We start from the raw sequence: 13059 nt of genomic DNA, 5'->3' as shown, positions 1-13059 counted from the left end.
ATTGCCACCCACATGACCTTTTTAAAAAATATTATTTATTTATTTATTTATTTATTTATTTACTTATTTATATGTGGTGCTCAGGCTCAAACCTAGTGCCTCATGCATGCAAGGCATGTGCTCTACCACTGAGCTATCACCCAGCCCCTAGTGACCTTATTTTAACATAATTATTTCTAAAGGTCTATCTATAAATATAGCCAAAGTCTGAGGTAGTGAGTGTTAGGAATTTAGCATATGGCTTTTGAGAAAACACAATTTAACCCATTACATATATCAGGTGGAAATAAATAGTACTTTTATTATCAGTTCACAGTGGATCTTTCCTAATTTTTCAAAATTAGGTACTCTCTTACTTCACCTTATCTATATGTTATCTCATGCTGTGGGTATGTTGATTATCTAATGTTCTGGGGGAAATGTATTCTCAGTGAATTAAATTTGACTGTGGCTATGTAAAATTAAGACATGAAGAAAGAGAGTAGTTTGAGATCATGTGTTTTAACATTTGAATTGAATGATATTGACTGTCAATGTAGTTCAAAATTCAAAGGAAAATAAAAATATAATGGTTTATTGAGGAAGTTATAATTGAACCAAGTATTAGTGCAAACAGGCAATTAATTGGTTGAGTTTCTAGTTGAAAATGGATGTTTTACATGGTGTTTTCCATTTTCTTGAATGTATATAAAACTTAGGTAGATATCATAAATAGCTTCAAGTAATTTCTTCAGTCACACAATTACAAGGCAGTGAAGATTTGAACCATTCAATTTGATTTCAAGTCCATGTCCTTTTTATGTTGTAGACTGGAATGATATAGACTATAAAGGTAAGATACTCTGTGCAGAAGTGATATAGATTTTAGTATTTTTAATGATCTGAGTTGAAAAACTTAAAGAACTCTTATATAACTAGTAAAATAGTACAATTATAAAAGAAAGGGGTCAGTTTGTGATGTCGATGACATTTGAAAATATAGGAAGGCCTTTGATAGGTAGATTACTAAACATTTAAATATTAGACCAGGGAATGGTTTGTGACATACTTTTCTATATATTTATAAAAGAATGGCATCTAATTTGTTGAAATATTTGCTTTGTATGCTGTCTCCAGAGCATAATTTCAGTTGGTATCTTTCAGTTTTATGGTAGAATATTGCTTGAATTTTGAGTTAAAAGTAGAAATGATATTATTTTAGTATAATAAAAAAATTATCTTTTAAAAATGATGTATTAAAGATATTGCCAGAACCCTGGAAATTTTTATTTCTTTTTTGGATAGGAGGTTTTCCTAAAATCCTGGTGCTATTGGTGTTCCACCTATATCTAAGTGCTTCTTAGGAGCTCAGTATACTTGGTCATAATTTCTGAGAAGTAGTATTTACTGTATGTATTGGTTTGATCGGTTTCTTCAGGTGAGAAAATGTAATATAACCTGGCTGGTATAAGCCTCCCTCATTTCTTGTATTTTAATTTAGCACCTATCTCTGCTTTGCTCTGTGCCTAATGTTCCTGAATTTGGTAGTAATTCTAGTTTGTTTCCTACCTGTTATTTCTTAGTCTTAGTCTACCCGTGGTTAATATCTCTTTAGAAAGATAATGATTAGATTATTAGATGTACTACTGAAGCTCACTTTGGATTTTATTATCTCTAAGTTTTCTATTTATGGTTAAATAACTAATATCTTTCATTTTCTGTCTTTCTATCTACCTTTTAATCTATCTTAATTGTACTAGTTTTTATCCTAGAGAGATCTGAATTTCTTACTGTTATTACAGGGTACTGACTACGAATATCAATTCAGAAATTGCTATTAGAATTGTTAAAGTAGATCTTCAATATCAGGTATTACAAAAATGTTTTTACTGCCAGGCATGGTGGTGCAAGCCTGTAATCCCAGCAATCTCAGCAGCTTGGGAGGCCGAGAGAGGAGGATCACAAGTTTAAAGCCAATCTCAGCAAAATCGAGGTGTTAAGCAACTCAGTGAGACCCTGTCTCTAAATAAAATATAAAATAGTGTTGGGATATGGCTCAGTGGTCTAGTGCCCGCTAGTTCAATCCCTGGTACTCACCCTGCAAAATGTTTTTATTTTTCTTTTTAAAATTAAGGTTACTTCTCTCCTTTTGAAAATTAGATAATTTAAAAATGGCAGAACTCTTTATAGAATGTGAAGAAGAAGAACTGGAACCATGGCAGAAGAAAGTAAAAGAAGTTGAGGATAATGATGATGATGAGCCCATCTTTGTTGGAGAGATATCGAGTTCAAAACCAGCAATTTCCAGTAAGCATTTACTTTTACTAAAGCCAAATTTTATAAGATATTATTTTTAATGGAAAACTTGTGAATGTCTTATGGGACTCAGTGTACTTATTCTACTGTAAGGAGTTAGGGATGAGAGATGAGGGGGAGGCCAGTAAGAACTTGAGAATCAAAATGGGGATGTGATTGGAGACTAGAAGGAAGCCAAAGGTTAAATATCAGATGTGTGAGAAAGAAGTAGGCTTAGATTGGCTTGTTGCATTGGAGGTCTTCTGAGATTGGAAATAATTTCTAGTGAAACTGTTTATCCGAGTGAACTGTTTATCTGTTTATTTCTGTCTTTTCTCATTTAGCAGTTACATAAGGAAGGATTTGGAATGCTTAGATTAAAATTTTGGAATATCCTAAGTGTATATTAGTATCAGATGGAAGTTCTCACATCTAGGCCTCATTGCATTGTCATTCATACATGGCTAAAACTGTATATAGACTGAATGATTCAGAGTCTCTGGCTTAAGTCCTCGATGGGTTGTAGATTCTGACCATATCCATTTTTCAGCAACTTATATTCATGAAAAAGAGGGACATCACCTATAGCCACTGTACTTTGATGATGTAGCAGTTAGCACACTTAAATCCTTTTAACTTTTTGGAAGAATAGCCTCTATGGATTTCTAGCTTTCATATAAAGTAATTGGGCTGGACATTGTTATATTGTTAGAGTAAAGATACCAATACTTGCTAAGATATCCACTCTGAGATGTCTGAAGTATAGAGAAATAACATAGATTTCAAGTAGAAGGAGAAAATAGATCCTTTCTGATTTTATTTATACATTTGTTTTAAACCAGGAGAATTTATCAAAGAATGTAATTTGCCCCGCATATTACTGTTTTCTTAACTTACTATGGCAATGCTTAAAAGTGTGAATGAGTCTCAAGTTTCTGTACAACCTTGTCACCATTCAAAGAAAGATATAGATTGTATATAAATACATTTTAGAACACTTCAAATATGTAGACTCTTTTTGTGTATTGGACTGCTGTTGAATGTGTGTACTATTTCTTTGTCTTGCAGAAAGTTTTGATTTGTGTATAATCAGATTTGTCATCCTTTTTCTTCTGGCTTTTGGATCTTGAGTTTTAATGAGAAGAGTTGTGCTTACTCTTTAAAATAGTTAAGGCTAATAATCTTGTTTCTTTTGTTTCTTTGGAAGCTAAAGATGTATGTGTTCAAAATTAACTGTATTCTTAAATTAGTGATAATTTATATATTCTTTCTAGTAACCTGTTTGTTTTCAATTTGTGATTTCTATTTTCTTAGTACATATTTTAAAATTAATATAATTTTTTTAGATATTTTGAACAGAGTTAACCCCAGCTCATATTCAAGGGGAATAAAGAATGGCATACTCAGTCGAGGTACAGTATTATTGTACTATTTTAATTTTAAAATAAAGTATTTTGACAAAATTAATAGAAACATTTTCAATATATTGTGTAATTTTAAAATACAGGTATTACTGCTGCATTCAAGCCTACAAGTCAAAACTATACGAATCCAACATCAAATCCAGTGGCTGCCTCGCCAGTAAATTTTCATCCTGAATCTAGATCTTCAGATAGCTCTGTTATTGTTCAGCCTTTTTCTAAACCTGTGTTTTTGAAACTACATAGTCAGCCCAGGGTTATGTTTGATATTATTAATCAGTATCAGCAGTACTCAGTTAAAATTCTGGACTGTCACAGGTAGTTATCCAGTAGGAGCAAAATCATAAGAAAATGTCACCATTTTTATAATAGCTTAAATAGTACCCAAAGTAATAATTGCAGGCACTAAGTCCCCAGCCTTTTAATAAGTCAGGTAATATGCTTAAGTTGAATAGATATAATGTTGAAAAATATGTATCAAAATTTGAGTTAAAATATTAATAATGAATATTGCATAATGGCAAAATATTTAAGATCACAAACTGGGTCAGGTGTTCTTAATAGGGAAAATTATTGAGAGACCATCATAGCTTTTTATTCTAAAAACATACCTTCTTGGTTTAGTTTTAAAATCATAATAAAAAGTCATAGTTAATAGTAATAGTTATCATCTATTGAGCTATTAATATACATAAGGATTTATGCTAAGTGCTATGCATAAATTAACCTTATTTAATTCTTAAGCATCCCTAGGAAGTATATGCTGTTATTATCCCCACTTTATAGTTGAGGAAACTTAGGCTTATAGAGATTAAATGATTCACTCAAGATCACACAGCTGGCGAGGATCTGAGATTTCATTGTAGGCTAAACCATTTTTTATGTGTGGGTACACACACATAACTATACATTGTATATGAATTTTTGCTTTCTAAAAATTGTAAGCATTGCCTAGTTCTAACAGTTCTCAATGGATAGTCTGTGAAGTCCTCTGGGGTTCCCTAAAACTCTCTCTGGGTTTGGAAATCAATGATATTGTCATCGTAGTTGAAGATACTAATTTTGCCTTTTCTACTATGTTGACATTTGCATTGATGATGTTGAAGCAATGGTGTGAGTAAGCTACTTACGCCTTAAGTGGGAATCAAAGCAGTGGCACCAAACTGTACCAGTAGTATTCATATTAGTCACCTACCGAATATTCACAATAAAAAATTCCAGTTATACTCATTTCCTTGATGAAACTACTAAGATCTATTAACACCAGTTTAAGTATGAAACATTAATGTTATTAATTTTTAAACTCTACCCATTAATATTTGTCTTTTAAAATATTTTGCATGATGAAATAGTATACATAAAGTACTTCTGTGTCTGAAGTTTGGTGCTTGTGTGATTGAATTATGAGCTACACTATCTGTTTTTTAAAAATAGAACATCTTATCTAAATAGACATTTCCCAAATTTATTCTTGAACTAAATATTTAATAATAGCTTTGTAATGTAAGTGATCCCTATGTAGGGCATATAGGTTTTTTTCTGGTCTCATTAAACCTGAAAAAGGTGACCATTATGAGCCTCCCCTCTTTTCTCCCATAAGGCGGAGACTATGTGTAAGATATCTGCTTAATCCATCATACTGGAATGTTTTTTCCCTAGATATTACTAATCCCAAATTATATATAATCCTTTTGTTAAAAGACTGTAGATTCTTACAGAAGAATTAGCTCTTTTCTAAGCCTAACAGTTCAAGCGGTGTGACAAGTCCTTTTCAGAGCCCTTCATTGAAAATTTCATGAAATCGGTAGATGGCACCAGATGGTCTAAGGGGTAGGGATCCAGGTGAGTTTCCAGGTCATGACCTTTTGGATTTCAAAACCAACAGTTATTTTTCTGCTTCATTTTAATTACCTTTCAATATTGGTCATGCCTTACCTAGACTATAAATGGAATTGGGGTATGGAAATTTGAAAGTTTGAGTTTGTTTTACTTATATCTTAGGAAATTCTCATTCCTTAAGCCCAGAATCAAAAGAGTTATCTTTTTCTTATTGTCTTATATTCTTTTTAGTCTAAATTTTCTTTCCTTATTTATGGCATGGTATATGGAACCCTTACCTGGTAATTTAATGGCTACAGGCATAGAGTTTTGCTGGATAACACATGGATAGAAGAAGGCTGTGTTTTTGGTTGTCTTTCCTGTGTACCAGGAAATTTCTTTGACATTTCACTCTATTCCCTGGGTATCCAGTTTTACACATAATAGACGGTATTGTGCTCCTACGTTTCTGTTGTTCTTGCTGGTCCCTTACCATATCTTTACACAAGTCTTCCATTTCAAGTGATTTGGAGATAGAGCATCCTATACTTAGGAATAGTATTCCAAAAATGCAGAAAGGGAATCATTACACCAAACATAGATAATCAGACCAATTCTGTGTATAGATACACAAACCTGGGCTCAAATTTTTCCTACAATATGCCTAATCAAGTTTGAGTGGTTCCTACCCTACCCTCAAGCAGCTGTTGATGGTTTTACTGGTAAAGGATAACTTTTGGTAGAAGAAACTATAGGTCCTTTGCACAAGATTGCAGTCCTTTGTTCAGGGACTGTAATCTTGACTTATACAACTAAGTATATTGTATCTTTCACACTTCAGAAATTCTCCGCATCTGATCTTTTCTTTCCTTTTGACTAGGACTACATTTTTCAGGTAATCCCTAAGAACTAATAAATAATTCTTTATAAGAAATATAGTGGTGGATTTAATTTGAAAAATATATGCCCATTTGTGTACATTGTATGACTCGAGACTTCCTTATTGTGCTGTTTTTATTGTTTATCTTTATTTTTTGGCAATTGTAAAGGAATAAAATTGCAAGATTAATTACAACAAAAATTAGAACACCATTTTTAATTGAAACAATGACTGACAAACCATGGTGTATTATTTATTTATTTATTTTTTTGGTATCAACATTATCACACATGTATGTACTTAAAACAACACATGCATTATCTCACAGTCTTATGTAATATTACTGTGGGTCAGATGATGGTTTAGCTGGCTCCTCTGCTTTTGGGTCTCACAAGGCTGCTTTCAGTATGTGGTTCCTGAAGTTGCAGTCTTATCTGAAGCTTTGTGGGGGAAGTATCTGCTTCAAATTCACATGGTTGTTGGTAGCATTCATTTCCTTACAGGTTGTCAAACTGAGTCTCAGTATCTGACTGTTTTTTGGTTCATTCTTTGTCAGATGGGTCTTCCCAGGTTGGCTACTTGCTTTCTCAAAGGTATTAAGGGAGAATCCTTAGCAAAATGTCATTAGAGTCTGAAGTAATGTAATTACGAATAGAAAATCATGTTTATCCTATTACTTTTGCTGTATTCTACTGGTTAGAAGCAAGTCAGAGGTCCAACACAAAGGGAGGGAATCACACAGGATATGATTAACAGGAGGTGGGAATTGTGGTGGCCACTTTAGTATATATCTGCCAGGCACGGCTCTTTAATTTTGGGTAGTTGGCAATCACTTCCTCAAAATTGAACACAGTGTACCTGCCATCTCAAGGAAAATGACTGATAGTAGTATTTCTTGATTATGGTAAAATTTGAGCTTTCAGGCAAAAATTAGAATTTTGGAAAACTTAACATCTGCCACTCTGATCTTGACAGCATCCTACTATTTCTTGAAGTGAGGTGGAAGGCTACCCAGAATGTAAAAATTATTTGCTGTTAGTTAGAATCAAATTAACTTAATGGTGTTCTCATGATTGTCATAGCTGTTTGGCATTTAGGGGGAAAAAGAGAAAGTGAAAACTCAATTATTTAATGAAGTTTATAAGTAAAAATATTTCAAACATAACTTGGGGGGAAAAATAACAAAGCCAGGTGGTATCTTTGATGTTACAAAGTTAAAAACTAGAGATTTTTTTGACTTGGACTGTTGTGTTTTTGTAGGCCTAGTTTTAAAATCAAAGTACTTCAATTGGTGGTTCCCAATTCTTGGGTTCTTTAAAAAAAAAGCAACAAATAAACCAACAACAGTTTTGCCAGTTGGTCTGGGTGGGGCCTGGAAATAATAGATTTTTAAGAACTCCCAGAGATCTCCGTAAAGTTAAGAATGATAGAGGTGTATTCTAGAATGAATTGAGAGGCCTATTTAAGAAATTTTCTCCCTGTATTTTGGAAGCCATTGGTTTTAATAAATTGATTAATAGTTTCCCATTTTATGTCATGTTTTATATGTGTATGAACTGTCTTTGTATTTCATCATCTCTTTCAGGTAGGCAGGGATGGAATATATTATTATAAAGTTAGTATGATACTGCTTAAGGGTCAGACCAGGATTCTAATTTCGGCTCCATCCAAAACAAATGGTGCTGTATTGGAAACCTTCCTCAACCAGGAAGGGCTTTATTAGTTCTTTTGTGATGACTACTTGATATATTTACTATGACGAGCAATTACATATAAACATAATTGTGGCCGTTATTTGTTGGAAGATGAATAACTTGAAGTTCAGAAGTGAATTGCCCAAGGTTACATAGTTAAATAAAAATGCAAATCTTCTGAATGCCAGTAAAGTGCTTGTTCTACTCTTATTATTGTATATGACATTTTTCTGGACTGTTTTTATAATACATTAAAAATTCTCAATTGGAGAATTATTTTAATTAGTTATTGTTGATTAGTGGATTGCCTGCTCTCTGAGATTGTGATAATTAACCAGAGTTTTCTTCTAAAAAAGTGTTTAACAGCATTAACTTTATTATACTTATGTTAAAAGAACTATTTTAGAAAATGAAATTTTCAATTCTTAAAGTGCATATATTTAGAAAAAATATTTAAATTGAAGTGAAATTTTGCTTAGTTATAGTTCAGTATGGCATTATTGATTTTTTTAAACTACATTTTAAGGCTCAAATATCCATATCTGCCTTTTTGGTACTAAATTCTAGATGTTATTTGTGTTACATCTTATTTCTATAACTTCTTAACAGTCCTGTGTCAATTGGAAAGTTAGTAACAAAGCAAAATTCTTAAACTTGATCAGCCCTCAATTTATAAACAAAATACTTCAAATTTTGTTATAAAATAATATGTATTTCGTGAGCAAAGTTTAGAAAAGAGAGACGAATATATCTGGATCATGTTGTATATGTCAATATGTATTTCACTTTTTACTGAACATTCTACTTGGATCATATCATTGATTATTTCTCAAAATCTTGATGTTAATAACTGCATGATTATCCATAAATTTATTTTACCACTCCTCTATTATTGGATATATAGGTTTTAATGTTTCTGCTATTATAAATAATTTTCCATTACACTTTCATTTCCTTATCATGAATCCTTGAATGTAGAATAATTTAATCATGTGAACCTTATTTTAAAGGCTTTGGTAACTACTGCTAACATTTTTATGCAGATTATACCAAAATATAATCTCTACTTTGCCAGTAGTGAATGTTTCATCATTTTTTAAAAAAATTATTTATTTTTTTAGTTTTTAGGTGAATATAATATTTTTATTTTTTATTTTTATGTGGTGTTGGGGATCGAACCTAGCGCCCCATGCATGCCAGGCGAGCGTGCTACCGCTTGAGCCACATTTCCAGTCATCATTTTTAAACTTTAACTTAATTCAAACTATTATTAATCTTTTTAATTAAATTATTTATTTATTCTAATTTGTTATACACAATGACAGAATGCAGTTGATTTCATATTACACATATAGAGCACAATTTTTTCAAGTCACTGATTGTGCACAAAGTATTTTCACACCATTCATGTCTTCATCTAATGATGCCATTAGAAGGAGCCAAGGAAAGGGCACATTTAAGCAGAAGCCAGTCAAATTTAACATGATTGGTGCAAGAAGCCACAGGGAAAATCAGCTCAGTCAAAAGATCATCTGTTAAGGGAGATACCATGGAGCTAAAGTGTTATTCCTTTTGCCCAGGAAGGCTGGACAGCCTCATGCACACTTCAGGATCTCACTCAGTTGTGGTAAACCCAGCATGAGGTCTGCCCAGGGTCTGGGTGGCAAGCCACAACAAGCCTAATCAGAGCTGGGGTATTGAGATTTCCAGAGGTCAAAGGTCTAAATTCAGGCCCATCTTCTCCTTCTGTTCTGATTTTGGGATCACAGCAGTCTTCAGAGCCACACTGCATTTTGTGCCAGAAGGAGTGTCAAGAAGTACATGGAAGTGGGGAAATGAAGCAGACCTGGACTTGTGTGAGAAGTAGAGAAAAACGTAGGCTGCTGTAGATCACCAAGATCATAAATATGGCCTACAAGGCCCTTCAATTCCTGGTCCTTGTCTTTTTTCTACCCTCAATCAACAGTCATCCTTTCACATGAAAACAAAAAATAGCAGCTCCTTCAGCATGCAGTTGAAATAATCCTATGGGTACTGGGAATTTAACACAGTGCACTTTACCACTGAGCTACATCCCCAGCCCCTACTCCCAACTTTTTGAGACAGTCTCATTAAGTTGCCCAGGCTGACCTCAAACTTGTGATCCTCCTGCTTCAGCCTCCTCAGTTAGGATTACAGGCATGAATCACCACACCCAGCCATCAAGGACATTCTTACATGAAAATGGCTCTTTAAAAAACTGTGAGTGTATAGCAATGAAGAATACATTGGCCACTAGCACAGTTCAGTGTCATTGCCTAGTGCTAAGGCACTCACAGCTTCCTGTCACTCTGCAACATCAAATAGCATCTTATTTTGCACTATCATGAAAATCCTCTTGACTTTGCAGATCCCCTAGAAGCATTTCTGCATAGCACATTTGTGAACTACTGTTCTAGGCAATGGGGAGGGACTAGGGACCATGCAGGATGTGCCTTAGGGCTATCAAATTGGCAGTGATGTGTAGAACAAATTGCAGGCTGGGGACAGACAGGAGACTGAGTGAGGCCACTGCAACCACTCAGGAGAAGGCCAAAAAGTCCTACAGCCAGGGCAGGGATAGCAAGGATAGAAGGGAAGAGAAGGGCAAAGCATGTTTCAGTTGGCAGAAGGAAACCAAAGAGGCAGAACTAGTCTGTGTCCTGCCAAATGACTGAACACAGTAGAGGAGCAAAGGCTACTAGTCTCCTTGAAGGAGGGGACAGTGTGTAATTCCTCTTTATCCTTACTGCCTAGTATGCAGTCAGGCACAGAGGGGGTCCTCACATGTTTATGAATATATGCTTTTTAATCAAAATGAGGTAACCATAAGAAAACTGCTATCAGAGAAGGGGAGAACTCAGCCTGGGGACAGAGAGCAAGGGGAGACAGTGGTACCACCTAGAAGCTTCAGATGCAGATGGGTGACACAAAGCTGCAAGGACTATGGAAACTCAGGGACCAGGCTAAAACCATTTCACTCAACACTCATCTGGCACATCTACAAATAAGACATGCTTTATAACCTTTCAGGCATCACAAAACTTCAGGTCAGAGTAGAACACAGAACACTTCAAAATGTCATCTTATGTGTCATACATTAATTTAAAAACAAACAGAAGAGATACAACCGAATTATCAGCAATGGCTTCCTGGGAATGAGACTGGCTGAGTACAAGAATTTTGCATTTTATATTTCTTTTCTTTTTTTTTTAAGAGAGAGTGAGAGAAGGAGAGAGAGAGAGAGAGAATTTTTTAATATTTATTTTTTAGTTATCGGCGGACACAACATCTTTGTTTTGTAAGTGGTGCTGAGGATCGAACCCGGGCTGCAGGCATGCCAGGCGAGCGCGCTACCGCTTGAGCCACATCCCCAGCCCCTGCATTTTATATTTCTGCTGTATTTGATTCTGGTTTGCTATGATGCACTTGTTTTGCTTTTCAACTTAAAAGTAATAAATGTTTTACTTACTGCATGGTTTTCTTTATGAACCTCCGTTATTCTGAGGAAATGTGCTCCTCCTTACTAAGCACCTGTCTTAAGAATGCCAGGCTGCTTGGCTAAGCCCAGCTGCCCAACTAAACACTGAAAACCATCAACTGCTTAGCTGATCTCAGGCCCACCCCTTCCTCTAGAAATACCAGATAATTTCAAAGCTGACATTTGACATTTCAAAGGATAAGTGAAATGTCCACCAAATCTCTTTTTAAATAAATTTTTAAGTTGGAGTTGGACACAAACCTTCATTTTTTAATTTATTTTTATGTGATGCTGAGGATCGAACCTAGTGCCTCACACGGGCTAGGTGAGCACTTTATCAACCCCAGCCCTCCACACAATCTTACCTAAGGTTTTCCCAACTTTTGAGCAGCAGTCCTCAGTGAACCTGAAATTCCAAGGGAAACAATGCTGCTGTTGGATGGGTTCACCTGGCTTCTGCACAGAGCTGACCTTCAGTTCTCCACCTGCTTCATCTTATCTGGCACAAAAATCTTTAAGGAGAAGTAGAAAGGATTATGAAAATGCTGACTTCTCTGAGGCCCAGAGAAGACAGAGATCTACCCATGTGTCCCCCAATCCTGCTAATTACCCCAGGAAGTAGACAGGCACATGGCAGTTACAGACATCTCCAAGCTCTAAAAGTAAACAGGTGAATATCTGAAAATGCTGACACTAAGCACTGGAAGATTTAATGGGACTCCGAGTAAAATTTTTCATTTTTTGTTTCCACTGTGGAATTCTAGGTCCCCAAAGATGTAACTGGGCCAGAATGACAGAGATGGATCCCTCTGTCCACTCTGAGGAGTCTTATGCAGAAGGTAAAAGCTGACACTTCTGTGCTGCCTATCTTTTAGAGACAAGTGAACTCTGTCTTCATCTCCTAGTGGCCTGGCTCAAGTCTCACAGATAAGAAGTAACAGCACCAGAAGATAAAGCAGATGCAGGCGACTCAAACGGAAACAAGGTTTTGTGCCAAGTGTGTAATTTTTGCTAGTTTCCAATGTAATGACTTAAATTTTCTGTGTGTCCACTGCTATTTTAATCCCATGGCTCTAGCTATCACATTAAGAGTTGTTTTGTCAACTTCTCTCTATTAAATAAATATTAACTTCCCCCTTTCCTGGGAAAAAGCTCTGAAAATGCAATTTAAATCCGAATTCTAGGCCTTCGTGCCAAAAACTTTTAAAAGGCTTTCTAACTTGAAGCTGGATATGTTTCATCATTTAACCTTGAACTACTCGTCTCCAGTTGGATATGTCCTTAACCCCTACTCACAGCTTCCTTCCTCCTGATTTCTTTCTGCTCTGTCAGATTACATCATTCTGCCAGTTACCCGGCCATAGAACTTTTATGTCATTTCCAGTATCTTTCTTCTCTATCTGCATAAACTCCAAATGCTAACACTGTCAGGCTTTCCCTGACTCTTATATTCAGCTTCTTGAAAAGTAACTC

The 13059-nt window shown here is 35.0% G+C and overlaps 1 long non-coding RNA gene across 2 annotated transcripts in view; it reads left to right on the top strand.

Annotated features, from left to right (window-relative positions):
- LOC143386226 (uncharacterized) overlaps window positions 1–2244 on the top strand; it is a 223619-nt gene extending 221375 nt beyond the window's left edge. Inside the window, exon 3 of one of the 2 annotated variants that reach the window (XR_013154837.1) lies at window positions 2170–2244. This is a non-coding gene — a long non-coding RNA (uncharacterized LOC143386226). Of the gene's footprint in view, window positions 1–2139 lie in introns of both variants that reach the window. The other variant, XR_013154836.1, reaches the window with a different exon arrangement.
- Window positions 2245–13059: the final 10815 nt, after the last annotated feature.

Source organism: Callospermophilus lateralis, unplaced genomic scaffold, assembly GCF_048772815.1.
Source record: "Callospermophilus lateralis isolate mCalLat2 unplaced genomic scaffold, mCalLat2.hap1 Scaffold_107, whole genome shotgun sequence".
Taxonomy (NCBI): Eukaryota; Metazoa; Chordata; class Mammalia; order Rodentia; family Sciuridae; genus Callospermophilus; species Callospermophilus lateralis.
Note: the sequence above shows the minus strand (reverse complement) of the source record. Positions and strands in the feature narration are given on the sequence as shown.